Source organism: Manacus candei, unplaced genomic scaffold (genome assembly GCF_025592945.1).
Source record: "Manacus candei isolate 608988 ecotype Guabito, Panama unplaced genomic scaffold, ASM2559294v1 h1tg000010l, whole genome shotgun sequence".
Taxonomy (NCBI): domain Eukaryota; kingdom Metazoa; phylum Chordata; class Aves; order Passeriformes; family Pipridae; genus Manacus; species Manacus candei.
The window spans coordinates 7,078,708-7,091,409 of NW_026138058.1; positions in this window are offsets into that span (position 1 = coordinate 7,078,708).

The following is a 12,702-nucleotide window of genomic DNA, read 5'->3' on the forward strand; positions in this document are numbered from 1 at the left end:
AGGCCAACTTCTCTGCAACAGTGTTACTCTAAATCACATAATTTAAAAACAAACTACAGAGGTTAAGGCATGTTCACTCCTCAGGTGTTCAGTACACGTGTCCTTGCAACAGGAATGCCTGAAAAGAATCTGTAAGCAAAGGGGCTGAGAAACTGAGGGTCCTGTTTAACTGCAGTGGGGTGGAAGGCACCACAGGTTATTTAGTGACATCCAGCCTCCCAGAGAGCAGCTCGGACAGGGAATCTCCTTTATGTGTGTTCAATCCAGCATGAACAAGTCTGAGTGACTGGATGAATGATTTGATCAAAACAGAAACGCTGCTGATCTCCCAGCAGTTACATTGTTGTGTAAGCATAGAGAGAAGGGAAAAAAGCTAAAATGTGGGGAAAAAAGATGCCCTTCACACTGTGTAACAGAGAGGCAATGCTGCAGCTCAGAAAAAGGAAGTAATTTATCATTTATACAAATTGTTAAAATATGGGCAGAAGGGAAGAGGTCTGTCTGGAAGAAAGAGACTTAAGAATGAGTTGACTGCGTAGAGAAGATACCTGAAGTAGACAAAGTTGCCCATGGCAAGTTTGGAGGGATGAAAAGAAAATATTTAAGGATTTCCAGCAGAAGCCTTATTCCAGAGCTCACTGTAGTCAGGGAACCTTGAGCAGAGAGATGAGAAAACAAAAGAATTGAACCACATGAGTGTTTGGGAGGCTGGCAGTCATTTTGCCCTCAAAAGCAGAAGCAAATTATAGTTGTAAGTAGAGACCATAAAGCATGTCTGTGAGGCATCTTTAAGCTGAAGTTAGACATAAATTCTCCTCACAAATGATTTTTAGATGAAAATGTGGGTTTCAGCATAGTGATTTTTCTTGCAAATTTCCAAAATATTTTGCTTTGTAAGATGATCCTTACTCTCACACTCAAGGTGAAGAGCTGTTTTGTTATGGGGGAGAAGGGAACAAGGGAAGCAGGCTCAATCAAGAGGCAACACCAATTCTTCAGTAAGCACAGGGCAGGGGGGACTGTGCTGGTAGGATCCTGCTGGAGTAGGTGCTGCCTTTGGGAAAGGCTGAAGAGAAAGGCCTGAGACTGAGGCATGGCAAGTGGCTGATGAGGCATCCAGATGGAGAATACAGAGAGACCAGCAGAGGTACTGCCTCAGCACAAGGATGCCAGCTGGGAGCGGAGCAAGAAGTTTGTGAATCTTTGCTGCTTCAGGAGGTACTTAATTTAATCTAAAATGAACTGGCCAAAAGAGGTGTGAAAATGCCAGTCTCAAATATCTGGTACATACTGACAGGCTTTCACTCTTCCCTTGACCTCCAAGTGTGGAAGAAGAGGCTGATTTAGTCCCTTTACGTGTGCTTTTGCTCTCTGAGAACACATAGACTCAGAAAAAAAAATATCTGGTCTCTTTTCTTCATGTGAGGTGGCTAAGGAAAAAGAGGGCAAGCAGCTTGCAGGGATGCACAAAATCTGCCCACTATGAACATTTCTAGCACACAGATGCACCTCACTGCTGCATGGTGGTGGTAATGGCTGTAAAAAACCTACAACATCTGGACCCATTTGGAGGGTTGCCTGTGAGTCCTACAATTCTGGCTGGAGGCATCTGTCCTGGTGCTATTTGCAAGCCTAATGATGGATCCTAACTTCTGGAGTCAGGAGGAGGTCTGAATGGCTGATTTTCCCTTACAGAGCTACGGAGCTCACTGCTGAGAGACGTATCTGAATTGTTTGTGGGCTTTGACAATGCAAGGTGTTCACCTGCAGTGGGACTGTGACACCTTTCCCATTGTGAGATACTCAAGACCATTTGCTGAGAAGTCCCTGCCTGCAGTGTAGCAGTTCACAGCCTGTCAACTCTTTGCTAACTACCACTAGGCAAGTGAGTTTGCACTTAGGGGCACCAGTTACCCTTTCCACTGCTGGTCTGAAAGCACTGTAGGGGAATGAGACACTATTTCAGGGCTACCCATATGTTTCTTCATTGTCCCTCCCCTGAAACAGTTGGTTGGGGCCTCAGCAGCATTGAATTTTATGTCTACTCTGCTACTTACTGCTTTTCCAAGCAGACAGTTATTAGGGAAGCAACCAGCTCTGCTAGAGCTCTCTCCTATCTGTGTATTCACACACAAGTGCTTCCACAGGTATGGGACACCCAGTGCTAATAAACATTATGCCAGCAGAAGGAAATCCACTGTAATGGAATCGTGAAAGCTCAGGCAAATCCCACCACCTTACTGACAGTTCTGTAGTCAAGCTTGGATAGGTTGTGCATTAGCCAAGCTAAGGTAAGGACTTGGTAAAGCTCACAGAGGGAAGACTTCTGAGAATGGGAGATGCTTTAATTGATCAGGCAATTAAAGGACAAACTCTAAAGGCTGGGACATGAAGCTGCTTTGCAGGTTCTGAGTGATGAAGGAATAATTTAGCTCGCAAAGTTTGTTTTGAATAGTGCTTTTTCTGCACCGGTGCTGCATGGACAATTCATCAGCTTTTGAACACTAACATTTTACCTTAAATATCTTAATATCTCAATATCTTAATATCTTACATATGTTCTGATTCATGGCATTTGAACACTGTCATGTTCCAGGTCTTTCAAGAAGGCTGACTGTAGAAATAAAGCAAGTCTGTCAACCATTCAAGGTTTTGGAGACATCAGGGACGGACGCAGAGGCTGCCCCTGTGACAACTCTCTGGGAGAGGTGTTCTATCTCAGTGAGCACTGGGCTCAAAGGAGGAACCACCAAGAGACATTTTTCACATAAGTAGTTCGGGTAAAATGCTCACAAAGATTTATACCTCCCAGAGGCAACCCCAAAATCTATTAATTGTGTTGTTAGAGTTATTCTTCACTAACAAATGTTCACATATTACTAAGGCAGAGCAAACAATTTCTTCTACGTTCTCCCCTCTTACATCATCCAGATGCTTTCTCAGCTTCTTTTCTTGGTTGCTCCTGCTCTGTTTCTGAACTGCATTTGCCCAGACCCTTCCCCCTCCCCCAGTTCAGTTGGCAAATGCTTGTCTGATTAGCTTTGTGTCCACATCTCACCTTCCCTACCCAGTGTAATTTCCTACAGCTGCCATAGAAGCAATACTGACAGCAGGACCTCTCCATCCCTTTTTTTATTCTTCTTCTGTGGATTGAGTGCCATAAGGAAGTGAACAGGCACACCTCCTGCCAGGGCATTGAAAAACAAAGTATTGCATCATTGTTTCCTCTGACGTTTTAGTGCTGTACCTGCCTCATCTGTGACAATTACAGTCTCATCAGGGTAGGAGGTTGCTATTAATCTATGTTAGCCCTGAGTGCTGTTGGGATCCCATGTTTTGTTTGATTGCTCGATATCATTACAACAAATCAGGCTAATAAAGCATTTATCTGAAGACTATTAGGAATCCAGCTTTCACTGCCTCGTTGGAAGTCATTCAGCTGTCACAGAAGCACTTTTAGGTCACTACCTGTTGCTGAAGTGTTAGTACAGTCTAGCTTGCTAAGTGTCACACCCTGATCAGTACATTCACACTCCCTGCAGCAAAGCCTGGCTCTCACCCATATGTAAGCCCTGGTCTTTGGCCTCTCTCCTGCTCTGGGACCTCGTGTGCCAAAGGTGTTTTCTCTCTGATCCACTAGGCACTGACCAGTGGCTTCTAGTGTGCAGGAGATATGAAGCATGAGTGAGGATGGAACTTCAATGGCTACTGTGTGCACAGTAATGTGCTCATGTTTCAGGATCTTTTCTATTACAACTTCTTTTTTTTTTTTGTTAGTCACATTTTAAATGATGGGTGGAAAGAGGTCTTGAAACTTGTATTGATTAGGGCACTTCCACAAACTGAGCATAGCATTTCTTCAGTTCAGTAGCTTGCTCTGTCATGAAGTCCTTTCTTCCTTTCTCTTTCATTTTAAAGAGATTGAACCACAGTACCACTGTAGTCTTGCCTCTGCTGCCCCAGCTGTGAAGTAGGTACTCAATAAATAAAAAAAATAAAATAAAATAAAAAGAAGTAGCCAAGTGTTAATAGGGATGCCTATTCTCATGATCCTACCTGCTAAGCAGCTGCAATAACCAGAGTACAACACAGAGATCCATCTTCTATAAGTTAAAGCATCACTTATGGCAACATGTCCAAAGCACCTTCCATTATACATATGGGGTTGAACATTTCCTGCTTCAGTGACCTCCAGTTTGGACTGGAGGGTGGAGATTATACAGGCTGATAAAACCTGATCTCTTTCAAGGAACTAAACTCCAAAACAACCACCTCTGTTCAGCTTTTTTAGAACTCTTACTAAAGGAACAAGTCCTAGGAGTAGGTTTTCAACATGTAAAACACGTTTCCACACTTCCCTGGTGTAAATACCTTTCTTTGCTGCAAACATATTTTGACCTTGTAGAGAGGGTGCATTAGCTATTTCTGTACCCTCTTTTGACCTCCTTGCCACAGATGCCATTTCTCCTCAATCCTAAACTGAAAAATCACAATATATTTTGAAACAACTCTGAAGAGATATAAATGGAGATAGACAAGCATAAATCTCTTTCTTTATGCACATAGTTGTGATAGCATAAATAACATAAAGACCACACAAGCTAGAGTAGGAAGCCACCTACTTCTATACTGACAACGGCAGTGCCTCCAGGGATGCTAGTATAGACAACATTTTATTTCTAAAAAATTTAGCATTTCATAAGTAGGGAAAAAAAAACTAATCAAGCAGAAGTGTAAATGGGAACGCTTAAAGGGATGCTATGACATAACATCCTGAAATCATTGGACTCAGTGACCATAGGGGGGTCTCCTAATGCCTTTTCCTGTAGTGATAATAACGGTTATAGTAGCAATATTGTTAAGGAATATGCAATAGTTGTGAGTGTGATGAGTGGAAAGGGGAGAGGTGTTTGAACAGAAGGTACAGGGCCAGATTGAACAAGAGGGTGATGGGATATGACTGCAGCAAAGAGTTGCAGACTGAAGGTCTGGATTTGCCTAGGCTAAAAGGGATGAAGGAATGAAGATGAAAATGCCCATTTTTAGCCCTTAAATGTTCATTAAATTGTAGACCATTGGAAGGAGGAAGTAACTCAAGCACCATGTAAACAGAGCCACACAGAAAATGCACAACAAACAGTGCTCTTGTTGATACAACAATTCAAAATGACACTCATGCACTGGCTGAATAACTTCTCTGAGGCTGTATTCTAGTTGTCTGAGACTTCAACCTTAACAATATTTTAACAAATTCATGAGTGTGTTCCAAAGAAATAATATAATCCATGGGGAACTTTCTAGTTGGGGGGAAAAAAAGAAATCCTTAAACTAATTAGTGTGGAAAAAAATCCTTAATAACTGGGGGGGGAAAATGATCATAGCTGTCAAGAGGGAGAGGGCTGGTCAGTGAGCTGGAGGACTTATTTTTTGTGCATGCATCTTTTACCTGAAAACTTCCATTACCTCAACAGCTGTAACCATTCTTCTTGCTCCCTTTTAGATCTCTAAGAGTACAAAACAGCATGGGCAGAAGTTAGGCAGGAGCTACGTGTATGTATGGTGATAAGTGAACTAACATATATGTGCTGGCTGACCATGTGGTTACTTCTAAATGAGACACATAGTCTGTCTATTTTTCCTTCAGATGGGGCAAAGTGGTTGTCCTAGTTAGGACAGTTGAGATCAGTTCATCATGGTGGGTGTAACCCAAAACTGTATTCTATAGCCTTCCATGTCATTTCCCAGAAACTAGACTATTGTTGTCAATAGACTATTCGCACCCTCTGCCCATAGAGCCTGACTCCTCAGGCTATAAACTAGGTGTTAAGAGGCCTGTGAGATAGGAGGATGTTTCTGTCCTCACACCCTTTGTGGAACTCCCTGCCCTGAGGGGAGCACTGAACATTCCTGCCTGAACTGGAGGATATATAATCTTGGAGTTTTGGAACATTTTTTAACCCACTCGTGGGATCCAGAGGACGGCTGCATCTCATCGCTCTCAACCAGACTTAGACCACCACTGGACTGCGATCACCAGTTCTGGCCAGACTGCAGCAGCTCTCCCACCAGCAGGTTCTTCCCCTCTCCCTTTACTTTGGACTCAAACAGGGCCCAAGGAACACCACTTTGTTCATGCCCCAGGGCACTGGGTTATACATTTGGGTTTTTGTGGGTTGAGACCAATTGTTTGTTTGTATTATTGTACTTACTGTATTATTTTAATAAATTGTTATTCTGACTTATAATCTCTCCTTTGAGTTGAGTTCATTCCCCTTGCTGGTTAACTTTTAAACCAGCACAGTGGTAATCTCATTTGGATTGTTCCCTTTATGCAGTTTTTGATTCACAACAAATTTACAGAAAACTCAATATCTTTAAAACTCATTTCCAATTGACCTTTAGAAAGGTCAGTGAGTGGACAGAAAAACATGTGACGGTAAAAATGTTGCTTGAACAGGAAGCAGGGCTGAAATAAAGAATAGTTTTCCTACTCTTGCTTTAACCATTAGCAAGAGATATACAGTATATAGTATATATACAGTACCTCTTCTAATTTTTATCCCAGATTCTGGAGCAGGAAGAACACTAGATTGAAGATGGAGGACAAATCTTCTTAATACAGGTCTATTTCCTGAGAGCTCTGGGCCCTCGTCATGCCCAAGTACAGCAGAAATAACAGATGCCTGCCTACATAGTGATAGACACTGGATCCATTTATGTGCTAAATGTCAGATTCTACCTGGGATAGAAACCTCAGAAATACACCAGAGAGATCTAGACCAGGCAGCTTGACATTCCTTCTGTCACTAATGCTGCATCAGAGGACAGAAGCCGAAGAGAAGCTGAGCGTGGTGAAAGCTTTCGTCAGGCTGATGCCTTGCTGATGCTGGGTACTCTGAAAGTCTAGTTCCCAGCTGCCACCCCAGACAATACCAAAAAATGTGCCATTTGAGAGAACTTGTGATTTACTTCTCAGCTTTCTCCTGTAATAAATCTAATCAATGCCCTTCATCACTTTCCCAGGTGATGAAGAAGTTGAAGGACACAGTTTGTCCCCATAACATAAAGAAGTCATAAGGTTTTGTTTGAAAGTTGTTATGAGTTCGGTCCTTACTCCTTATTCTGGAACACTGGAATGATCTACAAATGTTTCTCTTAAAAATTACTCATGTCCAACTCCCCAACGTTTCCCAAGGCATTACAACATTTTACTAACTCTACAAGAAGGTTTGCACATGGTAAAAGGGCTCAATATGTTTAAGACAGACTCAAAAACTTCATGTGGGAATGGAAAATCCTAGAACAGGGAGCTGGAAGGCTAAGTAATCCTGTTCATTTCAGAGTCTGCGAGGTGCTCTTACCTTTAGTGTCCTGTGGCTTTTGAAGAAACTGTTTTGTGTGTGATTATCTGTGCTTGGTTTTGTGAGCAGTTTTGATTCCTTGTGATTAGCGAGAATGCAAATTTTTTTAAACTTGGTTTACTCCCTTTTTCCTCCCAAAGACCATATCACCACTCTGGAACAAACAAACAAGAAGTAGTAATAAAAGTGTTTCTGTCTCAGATAATCCAGTATTTGCCTCTCCACCCATCACAAAAGGTTTCTGGAGTTCCTTAAAGTCCTGTAATACACAGGCAGCCAAAATTCAGCATCAGAAAAATTCAGTGTCAAAAAGATGTACTGCGCAAGAGCTCTGCACAAACACACTGACACAGAGCCAATCTTCCAAGAAGTCAATATCTAAACTGGCACAAGAGCCAGGGCATGAGAGAAAAAAACCTCAGTGGTCACATGAATATATGGAACAGCCAAAGCACTGAGCAATCATGTGAGCCAACAAAAATTGAACACGAAGATGTGGGCTTCAGTGCATTAACCACTAAGAGATACTTCCTGGACAATCAGGCATATTCACAATTATAATTTCATCTGAAACTAAGCCTCTATTTCTGTTTTTCATCAGATTTCACTGGAATTTGGTCAGCAGGAGCACTTCTGGCACAAACTAAAGACAAAAAATATTGAGAAATATTAGAGCAAAATCAGTAACAGAAACAGGCAGGAATTTAGTCAGGCAGACCTCAATAGTCCTCTTAAGATTCCACATGGAACTGAGAAATTGTGTAAATGGTTTTCTTTAGATTCCATGAAAACTGATCAAAGGATGCAGATTTAGAGCAGCACTGATGTCAGATCCTTGACATGCAATAAAGCACAATAAGTGTGCTTGGATTTCCCATCAGCTGAGACCCTTGTCAGAATTGTCCTCAGGGGACAATTTTCTTCTCTGGAAGGAACTGTTGCAACTCTCTGGAGAATTTTGTCCTCTTTGAAAGAGAAAATCATTATCTCAGTGCTAAAAAATGAGTCTGCACTGTGCCACAGAACTTGTACTCATATTGTGCCAAGGTGTCTTAGCAGTGCTGTTTTTCACAGCCCAGAGCTATTTACCTCAGCCATTTCCACAGTTTTTCAGAAAATCATGCAGATTTTCACATGGAATTTTAATTTCCCTTTAGGTAAACAATGAAAAATTAACAAAAGGAGTATTTGGCCAAACCTAAAGTCCCTGACAGAGCTCCTCATGAGGGGAAGCATGCCATGACTGCAGTGATGTACAGCAGCCTCCAAAGAGCAAGTAGCCAAGTGACATCTCCCCTGAAATCTCATCACGACACACCTCCTGTGTGAAACATTCCAATGGACAGTTGATTTATATGAAGGACAGGGAGAGGACTCTTTTATCCCTAGAAAATGGTGCCATCCTTCTACAAACAGAACTACTCAGATAAAAATCCAGACTTCAGTTGAAAATATTTTTAATCCATTTTATTCATCACTTAATTGCTGGCTCTTGAACCAAGTACGTTGAGAAAGACAGCTCTGGGACTGACACAATTTAAATCTATCACCATCTGCACAGCATAAAAGAACAAAGACACTGCAGCAGGAGTGGCCAAAGCTCCAGAGGTCCCGAAACATTTTTAACCTTTTAAGGCTGGCCTAAGTTTGCATCTGGAAGGAGAGCACCTCAAGGCTGCCAAAGGAGACTAGCTGCCCATTCCCATTTCAATGGGTAATAAATTAAGATCCAAATCTTCCAGTAATTCAGAAAAGAACAAAACAAACATCACCTTATCCTCTGCTATGTGAAGAGCAATCCTGCTAAGAAAACAGTAACTCTGTAACTGAACACACAACTGGGAACATTCAGATTATCAAGAGCTAAGTGGCAAGATCTTCCTTTTGGTAGGCTGGTGGACTTGTCCATCTCTCCTGTGGATACCTTCATATTAGTGAGGGAGGCATGGAGGCCATCTGCAAAGTTGACTGACTCTTCTTTATATAGCAAAGCTTTATTTTTGTTAAATTACAGTCTAACAGCTACAGAGTTCTGTACACTTCATTTAACGTGTGGCTCCGTGAACCTCATGAGTTCTGACGTTTCTAGGACAGGCTGAGCCGTCAATACCTCTTGTGCCTCCGGCCAAAAAGTGTAAGGAGAAAGTCTGATGTCATTATGGTCAGAAATCATCTTTTCTTTTGTGCTCTGTCCGAAAAAGCTTTTGGAAGGAATATCAGCAACCTCATAATGAGCATTGTGACTGAGAGAGGGAGGAAGTGGAAAAATTAATTAAACACATTTAGTTACACAAGTGTTGCCAGTGGCTATTATCTGTGAGTAAGGCAGTATCTGAAAGGGAAAGGCTTCAGGTTTTGTACATAGGCATAGGATTAGACAAGAGTGTTTGGTGGGTGACCTGTTGCCAATACTACATTCTTTGTGATGAGGTTTTAGGTTTAGGCAGAGCTGAGATATTCCTATCTTTGCTTCAGGCAGAAGCAGATAATCTGATTAATGGGGGATTAATTCCATCTAACTCCAGCTATCCAGAAATGAGGTGTCCATTTCAAGGCTTTCTCTGTTATCACTGGAAGAAGATTTGCTGCTGCAGAGCTTGACTTCAAACAGAGATATCCCAGCCTGTTCTGCAGGTACTAGCTAACTCTGCATTCTGGGTGGTTTAAGTTAGGCTAGCTAGATCCCATCCTTTTTCCCTCCTTTGTTTCATCTGGCACAACAGGATAGCAGTGTCTCTAGACTCCGAGACTGGCACAGACTCTCCCTTTGCTGTATGTTTATACCACCCAACACCCTCTAAAATTTGAAAAGTAGGCAGTAACAAAGATGATGTTCAGAAGTTCAGGGCCAATTTACATGAATAATGAGAACTATTTGCTTGCCTTACGGAGAAAACTGGGTGACAGAAGTGAGGAAAAAACTGACAATTCCTTTGCAGGCCTCCAGAGGCTGCGCAGCAGGTCCCATGTTAGCTTTCTGTGACACATGCCTTAAGGCATTGTAACTATGATATTGTACATCTATGGTATTTGAGCTCATGACTCATCTACATGAGTATCTAATGAAGCAAAAATTGGTGCAAAACTTATGATAGCAATCACCAGTACAGTTGGGCAGCTGAATGCTGTAACTAACTCTGGTGATTTGCTTTTTGTCAGAGCACCCAGTAACACATTATTAAGAGCATCTTAAATCATCCTGCATTACCTGCTTAAGGAGAAACGTAAATATGGAGATATAATTGAATCCAAAGCATGTGTTGAGCTGGAATGTGTAATAAAAGGCCAGGAAAATTTCAACTGTCATTCATTCATTCATACTACAAAAGATGCAGCAGTTTTGAATCAAAAGTGGTAGGACACCCCTTGGCTTCAGGGTGTCAATTCAGCTAAAACATTCCAGAGCCACAAATGAAAACATTTTGGGAAAACACGATGCAGAGCAAAAACTGTCACAAAGTGGCAACTGGGCATCACAGCAAGTTGGTGCCATGTCAAACATCAGCACCAAGACAGGCAAAGGCATGTCAGTGCTTGTCTGACATATTTATGCTGTCAGTGAGACGCAGCTTGACAAGGAAGAGCAAAGGGTGAAATTCCCTGAGTAGATCCACGGGGAGCAAGCAGCAATGACAGCTAACATCTTCTGGAAGTAAAGTGTTGCTGGCTCAGCCGAAAAGGACTCCCTGTTTAAAGTTTAGAGATGGCTAGAAGCCTTGCAATTCAGAAATAGTCAAAGTTTGGAAGAAGGCAAAAAAGGAAAAAAGAGACACATTTTTTGCAAAGACACCTCATTTTCCTTAGCCACCTCTATGGCCAGTAGAAATTTTTCGGGTTAACCAGTTTGTGTTTAAGTTTACTAACTTGTGTTTTTTCAAAATTAGATCTCTCAAACAGAAAATGCTTAATTCTGAGAAGGTAAACCATTAAAATTCAAAGCCAGCCTGATAAACATCTCTAGATTTTACTGCTGTGATAACCTGAACCCACTGAATACTTTGTAACTTCTTACATAAAAAGCCAGCAAAGAGATTTCCAAGTCCTATTTTGTTTCTCTTGTTTCTATAGTTTGTTTCATCCTTCCACCTTCAACCTAAAAATTCCACTGTGAAGAAATTCTTATCAGTATGGTTGAAGTTGGCAAAATACAAGCCAGAGAAGAAGATATGGTTTGGAAAACATAGATTTCAGTGTTGTTCCTTTGCACATCCTTTTCCCCCAGAAAATCATCCTTTCTCACCCCTTTGGCCAGAGGGAAACTGTAAGAAGTAAGATGGAAATCTGGGAGCAGCAGAATAAGCCCCATGAAGAAAAGTTCAAGTACCATGTAGAAAAAGGATAATACACGATGTCACTCTAAGGAGACCTGTTTACAGACAGCAACAGCTGATTGGCAAGACATTGAGAGCTGATTTCCCTGAAAATGGGAATATGTATCTGTGTGTTTGTGCCTGTGCATGCAGATACATTTTTACTAATCATGTTAGGTAGGGAAGGCCCTAATAGAGCAAGTGTAAAGCATGCTTGAAATTGACACACTGTGTTAATCTAAACCCCCTGATGATCCTGTCCTGTCCAGATTAGGTGCATCACAGCATGTAATGGTACAGAAGCAAGCACCCATAAAATCCCAAATGGCTGTGCAACGCTCATATCTTTTGAGCTGCTAAATCTGCTTTGGACTCTGGAAGAAAGTAGTTATGCTACAGTTCAATGAGTTCACCAGTTCATTTTCAGAAGGAGGTAAAACTGAGAATTCTAACTGGGCAAAAGAATTTCCATCGTCAATGCAGGAAGCAGCTGCAAACCTTGAATGACCTTGTGCTCTGTTTTAATATGTTGTCTGAACTTCAAAATTTGCCCGTTTTAACACGCATTATTTTAAGAGTTCTGTTCCTTGAAAAAGAGTACTCAGTTAACTTAAGCACACCCAGTTCTCCACTTGGAAATGAGAAAACTTTGCCTGAGAAGTCTTCCCATGAATTACCTACCCACAATTGTAACCTACACCTTCTTAGATGGAAATCCGTGGGCAAGCATAGCAACAAACTTTCAAGCCATGCAACAAGTCCACCTCACTCTATACTGGGCACCACCGTGCAGAGTTTCCAGGATTACTTGTTTCTCTCATTATGCATCAGGCTAAGCATGACAATAAGGCTGGGGTGCAAACCCCAAGCTTTTAACAGGAATGCCGTGTGTGTTTTAGCAGACTCCTCCTGCCATTACTGTATAAAATGGTGAAGCAGCTGGCAAGAGGCTGTTGCCTTGGGACTGGTCATTGCTCTTGCAGAAGGATGGGCTTCCTGGAGAAGCTGTATGAAATGCTGGCATGAATATT